We start from the raw sequence: 12,514 nt of genomic DNA, 5'->3' as shown, positions 1-12,514 counted from the left end.
ATTTTTAAACTGTACACGAGGAAAACGACAGACGAGATCCGACACATCTTTGTCAAAAAAAAAAAAAAATTTCACACCAGCGGAACAACAGCTCATTTCTAATTAGGCTTCTTCCACATTGTTCCGTCCCGAGCATGTTTTCATTTTGTCCACAACAGTTGTTCCTTATCTGAGCCAGTCCATGCTTCAGTGTATATCTCTGCGCTTTCCAGAGAAGCTCCAATCTTGTGTTTGTTTTCACAGCTAAAACAGCTGTCAAACACTATTAATATTTCAGCGAGAGACTGTGCTGGAGGGAACCTCCGAGTATGAGGGGAGTTGGAGACAATAAACCAATACTGTTGCTTTTGTGGTGCTCTCTTTCCTTGACTGCATCTGCCACACACATCGATGAGCCACGATGTTATATCCTCTGACAGGAGGTGAATAACATTTTTTAATAAAATGTAGATGAATAACATCGTGATGGCCAGACGTCTGGATCGCTTTTCCGAAAACTGCCTGGCCGTGACGGACATTCCCAGTCAGACCTTCACGACCCGCGAACTGGGACCCCAAGGCTCATTGACGCACCAGTGTTCTATCAAACAGCTAGCGTGCCAGAAATGATTGAAAACATTAACGCAGAGCGTCTCAGGTTGTTGGAGTTGGTGTAAGATACCCCATCACACCTTCAGAGGTCCTCTGGAGTCCTTGACTTTGACTAGTCAGAACTGTTTTTGCACAAAAAGCCGACAAGGTTACACTGATCGGTGCACATCTGCCTGTCCTGTTTAACTTTTATCGACCCTGCGTGGCTCTTTCATTTTCTTTGTTTTTTGATATACTTTGTTTATCCCGCAAGGGGGAAAAGTCTTTCTCTGCATTTGACCCATCCCCGAGGAGCAGTTGGCAGCCATTACGGCAAATTGCAATTGGGAGTTTTTGGTATCTTGTTCCTACTCGCGCTTTGACAAGTGGGCTTGCAGGAGCTGGGGGATCGAATCACCGCACTTCCGTTAAGTGGATGATTGCACTACCTCCTGAGCCGCGGCAGCTGCTGCCTGCTGAAACACAGCAGTGGAGCAGGAAAATCAAACTAAACTGGCCACAGCTCTCTTGGTTGGTTTCAGCAAGCCGGTGGTGTCGAGGTGTCGTCAACTGAACAATCATTTCGCACGCTTTCATCTCAGATCAGAGGTTTGTCAGAAGTGTAACGTCTGAAGTCAACCTCCAGAGCAGTTTGTTCGCCCCGTCTTTATGTGATGTCCCAGTCAGCAAATCGATTTTAAGATTAGGCGCAACAAACCGGCGAGGTGGTGCAATCGAGCAAAGGATCTGACATTCTGATGTGTTGTATGCGTGACCCACGAAAAGGACAATTTAGAAAGCTTCTAGCATCACTTAGCATTTAACTCAAAGAAGGACAAAGTCAGGAAAAATCCTCTTGCAGCAGCGGTCAGGATCATCTGTCATGTCAAATCAAAACGTTTTCTCTTATTGTTGTTGTGATATTTTGATGCGTATATAAAATGCCACACAGGAAGCAGACCCGACTGTGTTGTGTGTCGCACCTCTTTGGAGTGGTCTTTGCCCTGGAGACGGTTCTCCGTTGCAGTGATACGCCAAAATCTGGGTGTAAAAAGGACTTCTGGGAGTCTTTCACACACCTTATCCACTTACTTCTTTCTTTATCCCCACCCTGATAAAATTCACTCTATTTCCAGATCTTTCGTGTCAGCTGAGCTCCATATATCCCGCTCAGCCGTGCAAGCATTTCAATCCACTCTTTCTCACCGCCACGGACATCACGAGTTGATCCCCGACCATATTCCTCTTTCTCAACCCCCTCCCGGATGTGTTTCATGAAAGCAGATACCCGCCATGTGTCGCTATTCTGATCCCGTCGTCATATCAGATTGGCGGCCCGCTGAGATACAATCGCTGTTCTCTGGCACTGAGAGGTGTAGATTACGTCTGCGTGGCGGAGCGCCGTGCCTCCCAGCTGACACACAGCATCAGCAGAGGAGCTAAAAAATGGAACCACAGCGGGAGGAGAGAGGAAAAACCACCGGCAGTAAAGCACTCCTACTACTCACAGCGCGCACTTTCATTCGACTTTCTTGGAGAGGTTTTTAATGCTTCTTATTAAATCAGATTTTCCACTAATGAAGCATTCCATCAAGCACGATAACAAGAGGTAAAATGACTGAGATGAAGCATCTTTAAGTTTACAGCGAGATGGACCTGAGATATGGCAGGCGGCTGAATGAATTTTCCTGACATCGGAGCAACAGAACACACATGTTGGTTGTGAGTGTTGTGTAAAGCAGTGGGAGTGGTGTTGGGTAGGAACTGATAATGGGAAATAAAATCTCTAACCACGCTGGGAGCTGAGCGATTTCACGTTTAAAGGGAAAGGGGAGCTATCAGATGACCGGCTCTGCACTCGGTGGGCAGATCCGTTTACTTGTACACGAGTAGGCTGTCGACCTTTGAACCCCTGGCAGAGCCTCTGCTGTAACTGACCTTTAGCTGGTCCAAATGGCACGTGACGACGGAGGAACTGAAATCCCAGCGAGCTGAGCAGAGACTTTGATCTCTCGGAAGGTGTGTGACACAATTCAGTCTGATATTTTTAGCACCAAGGAGGTTCTGTTTTAACAAGCGTCCAGAGGTTGGTTTTGTTGGGTTGACAGCAGGACTTTGGCAAAACTACTTGGCATATTTTCTTGACACCTGGTGGAAAGTTAGAGCATGGGCAAAAAGAGAACCTCTGAAATTTAGATGCAGTTCCAAAATATTGCATATATTTTCACCTAATTATGCACAAAGTACGAAAGCGATGAGGTAGGACATAGGTCAGGAACGCCTCATACAGACTGATAAGTATCCCCACCTTTGATACGTCGGAATCAAGAGTCTGTGTCCGATCATCTGACTACCACGCTTCAGCTGTCAGTGATTTGCCAGGTCTGCAGATGTGATTAAAGATTCATGATTCAGCTGTTTCAGATGTAATCTGATAATTACTTCTACTTCCACTGATTGTGTGCTTTTATGCTCTTTCTCCGTCTAGCCTCTCCAAAGTAATGGACTTTGCACAAAATAGTTTGCTTGAATCATCCTGAAACCTGAGATATACACAGACTCAAGATACCTCATGCTTCAGCGTAGCACCCATTGCCATTCAACATCCATGACAGTGTTATATCCTATTATAAAACATTGCTTTTCTTTATGAGTCTCGAGACTCAGACTTTACTCCCACCTGTTTCCAAATGACATTTCCAGAATCGGGTATCGATGTCCGTCTCAAAACAAAGTATGAACGGACATTTAAATAGGAAAAAGTTGGAGGCCATTCATATCAGCCACACATATCACATGGCCATTGAAGTATTTCATTACATGCACCATTCCAAAGCTTGGGGCTGAACTTCAGCAATGTGCGTTGGTTACATACCAGATTTCTCGCACGCAAATAATGCTGATGTTGACTTTTACACTAGAAGGCAGGATATTTTGCAGCAGTCCAGCCCTTCCTGTGAGCTCAGTCGACACATAGAGGAAGAATGTTGGGACAGCAGGATCTGTGTTCAGGTTAAAAGTACATGTTCCCCTTTAGCATGTCCCGACTGTGAGTGTTTAACATAATGTGCACTAATCTCTGCAACACCAGGATCAATGAAGCGCCCGCCCACCCACGCTAGAGTTCTCTCTGCGAGTGAGTTACGAGACTCCAGCTTCACACATCTGTGGGACGTTAGCATCACACATGGATTAGTGTGTCGACACACCATGCACACATGCTCACACCTCCACAGCCTGGGGGTAACATGAGGACACACTTCATGTCCTCTTATGAATCTTATCAGGCGACAACAGGATCTTGTTAAAGGGCGCAGAAATGGGAGATAATGGGCCATTCTGCCTGCAGGGGTCAAGTGGAGCTCATCCTAAATGCTTATTCAGAGTTAACGCTCCACTTAACGCTAATGTAAATGAATTCATTATGATTGCATTGATAGACAAATTTAGCGAGCGAGAGTAGCATCAAGCACACTTAGTCTGTCGAAAGACAGAAAGGAATTTTACCACTGGTACGTCTGCAAACTGAGTAGAGGGTTAGTTTGGTGACAATCTAAGGAATTTGTGAAAAGATCTAAGCAGTTATTTATGTCTGGCATTTCCGTTGAGGTTTCATATGCAATTCCATAATTTAAAATACAGACATGTTTTTCAAAGGGGGAATAACTTTAAAGCATCTAAAAAATAATTCAGTTTTCCAGATCACCACCAGTCTAGACCCATCTCTCTCAAGGGGTTAGCTGTGAATACATGGAAAAGTCGATGGATCTCAGATGGAGGAGGGTGGAGGGGGGGTGGGGGTGCTGAGGGATAAGGACAACAACATAAAGCAGAGATTCCGGCGCCAACAGTCTCATCTCTGAAAATGTACAGCTTGGCAGTCTCACACCATCCAGTCTGTTGGAGGAAACACAAATGCGGCAGAAGGCATCGTGACAGACTCTAATCGAGAACAGATCTTGATTCTGGACACCAGTTTGGAGAGGAAAAGAGCATCTTGTCATGTTGTAACTGTGAGATGATGTCTATTCAGAATTTAGTCAGGCTAGAACGCTGCGCTGTTGTCAACTTGTCAACTATTGTTTCATCTGTTTGGCATCACAAGCTTCATGCTTGTTAGTATTTTATGACCTTAGATCAGATAGTGGGGGCTTCGTTTTGAAAATATTATGACATAAATCCCACAGTGAGTAGATTACAGCACAGTTTTCTCAATTTTCTTCCCTTTAGCACTGTGTGGGTTTTTTTTTTTTCCTGATTTACTTGTGGATGCGTGTTTGTATTTCGGTCCATTACATTCGTCGACTCAGAACAACGGCTTGTTTGATTTTTTGAGCCTCATCTCATGCTGTTGCTAAGTGTGCTGTCCTGGTACTTATAAGGAATATAGAAGACTTTGCATTGAATTAAATAATTATGCGACAGTTAGAGAAAGACATATTACATGCTTTGTAATGCATCTTGCCTCTTTTGCTGGTGTTAGCTAAAATGGACCGCAGAGCTTGGCGCTATACCACCATTGTTTTATTTAGTGCACATGAACAAACATGGGGAAGAGACGGGTCTTTTTTTGCAGTTCTGTTATTCTGTGTTAAAATGTCTGGAGAATCAGAGCTGGAGATTGTCTAGAGTTCCCCTTCCTCTAATGTTCAACACTCAGCGGGGGATGTTCCATGTCAGATTAGTTCTCACCAGTAAAGACTTTATTTTGCTACCTGGGTAAAAGAACCAATAGGGAGAGGAGCAGGAAGTCCTGCTTATTGGTGATTATTTGTACATCAATATCACATCTATTTGGACATATCAACGTAAGTGTACAAAGCAACACATAAAAGCAGGAAGTACAAAATCTCCATAGTGACTTACTCAGTTCTATTCAAGCACAACCCCAATAAGTCATTGTTCAGACCCATACTGGAGGGCTAGCAGGGAAAGATAACATTTAATAATCTTTACAAAAAGACCAGCTGTAGACCGACTCTTTATTCTACAGAGACCCAACAATCCTCCATGAGCACAAACATGGAGATGGTGGCAAGGAAGAACAGCATAATAACAGGCATCAACCTTATTATTTTCACTCTATTCTATTGCAGAAGAAACGAACCATGATGTCAAGAAAAGATGTAGCACCAAAGTGAGTAAAATTGCATCTTCTGGGTAATCTGCACCAATGTCTGTGGCTGACAATCTGGTAATTCCACTGAAGGCACAGCGGATAAAGAAATCTTCAGAGACAGTAAGACTCATCTGAGGATCATGAGTGTCCGTACTAAATTTAATGGCAATCCTTCAAAGGGCTGCAGAGGCTTGATGTGGAACAAAGTGTTGGACCTCGGGGCAGTGAAGCTGCTCAACATTGCCGAAAACAGAGAAAGACTAACCATGTAGTCACATGACAATGCCGCATGACCACGTGCAACAATGGGATCACTATTCCGAGGGCTGAGGGCAAATGTTAGCCTCGATGACGTCCACGGCCTTACAGAGTACAACTCTGCCCCTGCTCTGGTCATTTCAAGATTTAAAAATGCTGGAATATGGAATTTTCTTATTTGGTCTGGCATAGAGTGGATCAGTTTACAGGAAAGCTGATCCTACGCTCCAAGAAACCTGAGTAGACGAATTATAATCCTGACCCCAATGAACTCTAACCCTGACCCAAACCCCAACTCCCAGATGCCCCGAGCCCAGCTGCGAGTACATTTCCAAGACAGCTCAAAATCCTGCCGTACAGCATTAATGTTTGCTCTCAAATGATCGCCTGCACTTATTTGCGTATGACATCCTGTTATTATGCACTTTATCTTCCCCGGTGACGGCAATCGCTTGAAGACTTGTCAGCGATTACGCTCGGCGCTGTTGCATCTGTGCTCATTCCACCATGTTACCGTGATTGCATCTGAACCGCAACCTCAGCGTGTAACGCTCATCACGAGGCGGGGAAGTGGTGTAGTATTTTATATGTTCCAGTTACATGGATGAGTGCGGCACACATAACCTGCCTTGGGCCTGCTTCCACTTTACAAACATTCGCTTCAGTGGACAAGGACAAGCCTCGACCGTCTCCGACATGACAAAGCAGTGGGCTGTGTAAAAGTCTGATCTGACACAGCTGCTTGACTCTTAATGGTGTGTTTCTCCTCACAAGACAGCCCTTCTCACAATGTTATGACCGCAAATCCTTCACAATACACAGGGCCGTTAGAGAGGTGCCTATATAGGATGTTGCTGGAAGTGCTTATTTGACCTCTTTGGCGATAAGGAGTGCATGAATAGCTCCTTGTTGTGGTTCCCCTGCATTAACTACGTAGGTTCCTGCGTAGACACTGTAGGAATCCTGGGTCTTGGCTCTTTTTTTTAGTCGTGCCGAGGCTCAGTAGATGATGTGACAATGTGGGTTTATTGGTTTGTCAGTCAATCAACCACTCAGGGTCCTGAGAAAGAATATCTCCGTAGCTTTTGGCTGGATTCTCATGATGACTCACGGTCACCCATCGCTGAATCCTGATGATTTTGACGATGACTTCATCGCGCACCTTTTCCTGTGGCCATGTCCCCCCTCTCACATTCTAAGTCTCCCTCTGCGCCCCCCACCACACACACACCCTTCTCTTTCTGCCTGCTGCAGCACCTGAGTGCAATTAGTCACCAGGTGGGGGTGGATACATGGAGGAGAGGGAGGATCTGGGTGACTGATATATACATGTACATGGCATAGAAGACAATATCTGGTGATTTTTGCAAAAGTTTTCCTGCTTTATATTTTCTCCAACTAGTTGTATTTTGACCCATTTTGGGGTTTTATAGACTCATTCTTACTTTTGCTAGTTTTCACTTTTTGAGGTTAATAGGTAGCATTGGGTTCTCTGGTCCTTTTTGGTTATTTTGGTTGCATCTATTTTATTTTTTGGAGGTTAAAATAACATAGTTAACAGTAGTTTAATTAGTAACAAGATGGCTATATCTCAAAAAGCATGGACTACTTCTTCTACTTCTTCTGAAACCCTACAATGGAAAAATATCAATACTACCTGATGTTTTATCTTAGACTATGTTAAAAAAAAAGCTGAATGAGAAAAAACAAATTTGCTTTACTCCAAATTAAAGGAACTGACGGTCCCAAATTGTTCATTTCCTTTAGGACAGATGAGAACTTGTAGCCTCAGATGAGGCTAAACGTGACACGATCCACTCAATGCTCAGAGTATCCCACATTGATTCGCTTTGCCACTCGGTTCATTAATGATGTTGATTTTATTTACATGCCTGTTTAACTCGAGTGGGAATCTACCAGCGGTCTCTTAATTAAATCAAATGGCGCCCACGTGGGGCACTCTCGCCTCGCCCCCCCTCCCCCCCAGCAAAGGGCAGACTGTCACCCTTGGCAAGGAAATCAGGTGTATTAACAAGTCAATGAGAAATTCATGTGTGTGATTTCACGGGGAGCACATCTGACCTTTGTTAATGATGCCATTCAAACCTGCAGGTGGTGTTTCTCAAATGGACTCCCAGGGGACGGGTGATGCGGCGCTGAAGCGGCTCACTCCTCCTCGGAAAAAGGAGGATGAACACACACACAGTTAGAAGGAAAAAAAAAAAAGAAAAGAAAAGAAAAAAAAAAGTGGGAATAAAAGGAACCATTGTTCAAACACTTGGCGGGTTGCTTTGCTTTTGTATTTTTCGTTGAGTCAGTTTGTCCCTGCTCTCGTCAAAAACAAACCTGACGTCTTCCACTCAAATGTGTGTTGTCGGTTTATGCGAACCCATTTGCATTTGTGAGTGTTCGTCTGCGCTCACTTTATTCTCTTGCTGTAGGCGGAGGAGAGAGTTGAAGGAAATGGGGGGGGGGGTTTACTTAGCCGATCATTGACTGGCTAGTGGAGGGAAAAGAGACGGAGAACACCAGGCTTTTACATTCACAGATGATTCACTTCGCTCATGTTGCTGTGATGGATCGCCATCAAGATGTTGGTTTTTTTGTGTTCCTGTCTGTAACGACCCTCATATTATGGCTACTCTGCCTGGAAGACTGATGGTTTTTGAGAGGGGACTCTGTTCCAGGACCTGGGAAAAGTCCTTGAAAACCAATCTATTCCCCTTTCCATTCACATTCACCTTATAGCTGCTTTCTTTACCACACATTTTCAACCATATTCTCTTTTTTTTTTCGTCTCGCGGAGCCTTCTCACTCCATCTTAATTTTCTTCCATTTCTTTCATCACCTGCTGACTCACCCTTTCCATCTCGTCCTCCCGTTCCGCCGGTTCCTTCCATATTACTCTCCTCTGTGCTACATCTAACACTTATCACGACTAGTATTGAAAGAATCACATGTGAAGGCCAGCTGCACTCTTGCTGTTTAAATCGCTTCATAATGGAGCCCAAGGGTATCCAGAAATGAGCGTGAAGACTGCATCAAGGTCATTTACTCCACCCCACAATATGGTGATGGATGTCTTGTCTGATTGCTCGATCTGGCTGCCCTACTTGAAGAGGTGGAACATATCCCATTGCACTTTCCAATGAGGGGAGAATGTTGTTTTGTGCGGCTGGTCCAATTCTCCGCCAGAGAGGAAAGAGAAGAGGTCAAGACTCAACAGGAGAGTGGAGATATTGTATAAAAGCTACTGGAACCAGGGGAGAGTTCATTCATCCTCAACCCATGAGTAGAGATTTGAAGGGATTGAAATAAAGCATATTGATTGCTGGATGGACTGACGTACCATCTCTCAATACCCTAATCTAACAAATTGACTGCTCCCCCTTTAGAGCATTGTGTGGCTCCAAACAGCTGGATCCAGTCAAAGAAAACCATAAACATCGAAGTCAGCTGAAGTCTTTCCCAAGTGCCTCTGATTTATAATCCCCTGGATTGTGCTTGTGCACTTGTGGGAATTACCATAGAATGTGGTTGGTCATGTAACGAACAGCCGATTCTATTGAGCTGTAGGAATGAAAGGACTAATGCATTCACAAAAGCAGGATCCAAAAGTGAAATAAACGGTGTCTTTGCCATTTCTCTTGGTCCATCCACTCTAAAAAGCGGTAGAAATGGCAGTGACCCATGGCAACCCTTTGATCCGGTGCCATACCATTATAAAGATGTGGTTCGTTATCGCATTTCATACACTCCAATAAACGGTGTGATAAATTGTATCACCCTAATGAGTCAAGAAGTAAAAGTCCAGGCATGGAAATATGAAAAAAAAAGATTTTTTTGTTTTGTAAACAGTATTATGAGGCATATAATAATTGAAATTGCATTAAAAAAATTTTGAAAGGTATATATTTAACCATTTTCCTCCTGACTGCTCCTCCTTCTAGCTTTTGGATGAGAGCCAAAATTGCACAACCAGACTAAAAATGTGTGTATTTATTAATGTTTTGCTCACAATACTTTATATCCATATAAAACTGATTAAAGAAGGTTTTACTAATGAAAAGCAAAAATGCTTCCTATGCATAAAGCCCTCGTGACAGGCTCATTCGGACTCCAAAATAATTTTTGCAGAACAAGCTTCAGCAAATAATGCAGCGCGTGGCCATTCTGCAGGAGGCTGAAACAGCAGTCATGCATGGACCCTGCAGTCTAAAGTGTTGAGCTACCAGATTTGCAATCAACAGGCAGGTAATTAACAAGTGAGGCATGATTGTCTTACTCTTTTTTCAGTGTTATATTTGAGAGTTAACAAAGCGTGAGATTGGACCGTGCCTCTACGCTGCACATTCTCAGCTTGCAGGCCTTTTGTTCTGCAGCCTTTTGTGGAGCCTGCCCCGGATTCATTGAAACTCTGCTGCTGAGAGAGCTGAAGGAGCTGCTTTTTGTCCCACACCCTCATTCTCTGCTCCGCACACACACACACTCACACACGCACACACACACACACACACACACACACACACACACACGCACACACACACACAGACGTGCACAAAGGGTGAAACTCTGCCAGCATTTCGTGGGATAATCTACCTTCCTGAAGGTTCGCTAAAGCACCATTCCCTCCCTCTCTCCCTCCCTCCCGCCTTCCCTTTCCATCACAACCCTATTTCTTCTCCTGCTTCTCCTCTCGCCTCCTCCTCCTTATCAGCCCCAGTGTAAGCAGTATGTGGTTTCCTGCCAACTTCTGGGAGCTGTGAGCAGCTTCTCCAAACAGGAACACGCATGAAGACATTCCACCGCTGAAGGAAACAGTGTCCTCAACCGCCCTCCCCCTCTTTTCCAATTCCCCCGAGATGCTTCCACACATCCCACACGGCTCAGACTGGGGCTTGACCACTGGACAATAAGCATGCATAAACACAAGCAAATATGCAAAGACACATAGGAGCGTGCACAGAGGACGGCCATTGAGGACATCCATGGACATGGAAATGAAGTAGCTCTGAGGCTGTGAGTGCGTGTCTGAGAACGAGAGAACGTGTGCATGAGAGTGAGGGAGAGAAAGTACCCAACAAGAGTTGGAAATTAATTTTATGAAGAAAACTATGGTGGTGACAAAATACAGTAAACTGTCTAGACTTAAAGAAAAAAAATAGGTTGGGCACAAGAAAATTGTCTCTGTTTTATGAAATGAGCTCAAATAAAAATTAATTCACCATCATCTCAATGTGTTCTCCCACATAGCCTTAACATGCAGCTCATAGACACCAGAGAGCCTGGATTCCATAGTGTGGGGTAGAACACTGTGCCAATGTCAATGCACCATGATGAGGCATCCAGCTGCGAAGTCTTCATGAGCTGTTAAGCTTTTATTATAATTAGTTATATATAGTGAAACACAGAAGTTATACTCCTCCAGTAAAATCCCCTTACGATCCACTCATTCCACTTTTTTTATCCTCAGGGGCTGTCATGTTGAATTGCTGGCGCGCTTCTTCACTTCACTTGTCGATAAGTTGTTGGAGAGGTTCTTCTACTGTTGCTCTTTTTATTGGCCAACCATAAAAGCTTTTGTTGAAATGCAAACATCAATGTCAAGAGTACAGTGAGAGCAGTTGGAGGGCTGTTATGTGGCTGTTAAAAGAGTAAATTTGTTTAACATCTCAGAGCTCTTTGAAGCCAGACAGCACGGCTGGGGAAAAGCAATAAATCTATGAAAAGAGAGGCAAAAGAGGCTGTGTTGATTTTGATAAATGTGGTGAGATAAAGGGAGAGAACAATATACAGGCATCTTCTACAGGTGGGAGGTCAAGTAGGTCGAATCGTGGCAACGTAGCGGAACCGGGAGGCGACAAATGAGAGAGATGACTCTTCTCTATCAAGGGCAAGCATCACTAAGGACGGGATAAATGGTGTCATTGGGAGGCAAAGGAGGAAGACGCCTCTCTGAATAAAAGACGGACAGAAATTGGATTTCGCAGTCAAAAGGCTGGACTTTGCTTGCATGGCTGCTTTCTAGTCTGACTGACCACTCAAAAGGCTTCGCAACACATCTAACGACGCTCATAACTTCTGATGTTTGACGTCTCGTACACTTCGACACAGAGCAGGGATCGAATTGCTGACCTTCTGTTAAGTGGACAATTGCTCATGCTCACAGCCGCCTGCGGGCTAACATCAGTAGGTATTGCCTAGTGTGAACCGTTCCCTATCCTGTTTGGCTTCCAAGATCCAATCGCCCTAAGAATTCCTTAGATCATTAAAATATTATTTATAAGCTCTGCGTCGTCTTTCCTGGCATGCGGGGCCATATCGATTGGGAGAATGTTAATGGTGAATTCTGCAAGGGGATGATTAATCATAAGTCACTTCTATGTGTGGATTAGAGCCAAAGTGTAAGAGGAGGATGATTCTCTCCCGCTGCCTTTTAAGCAGCCAATTCTCCCATTTTTGCCCTGCTCTCAGCATCTTATCACCGCTCCTCAGTTTCTGAATCTTTCTGAGGTGTAATAAACAGAGCAAAAACTGGGCAAGACAGATTTTGAGAAAGTGATTTAT

General features: G+C 44.2%; 1 long non-coding RNA gene across 1 annotated transcript; it reads left to right on the top strand.

Moving 5' to 3' along the window:
• The first annotated feature begins 2,400 nt into the window (after positions 1–2,400).
• LOC137596036 (uncharacterized) lies at positions 2,401–8,224 on the top strand. Its single transcript, XR_011035503.1, has 3 exons — positions 2,401–2,589; positions 5,667–5,707; positions 8,060–8,224. It is a non-coding gene; the product is annotated as an uncharacterized lncRNA (long non-coding RNA).
• The last annotated feature ends 4,290 nt before the right edge of the window (positions 8,225–12,514 follow it).

This window comes from Antennarius striatus, chromosome 5 (genome assembly GCF_040054535.1).
Source record: "Antennarius striatus isolate MH-2024 chromosome 5, ASM4005453v1, whole genome shotgun sequence".
Taxonomy (NCBI): Eukaryota; Metazoa; Chordata; class Actinopteri; order Lophiiformes; family Antennariidae; genus Antennarius; species Antennarius striatus.
Note: the sequence above shows the minus strand (reverse complement) of the source record. Positions and strands in the feature narration are given on the sequence as shown.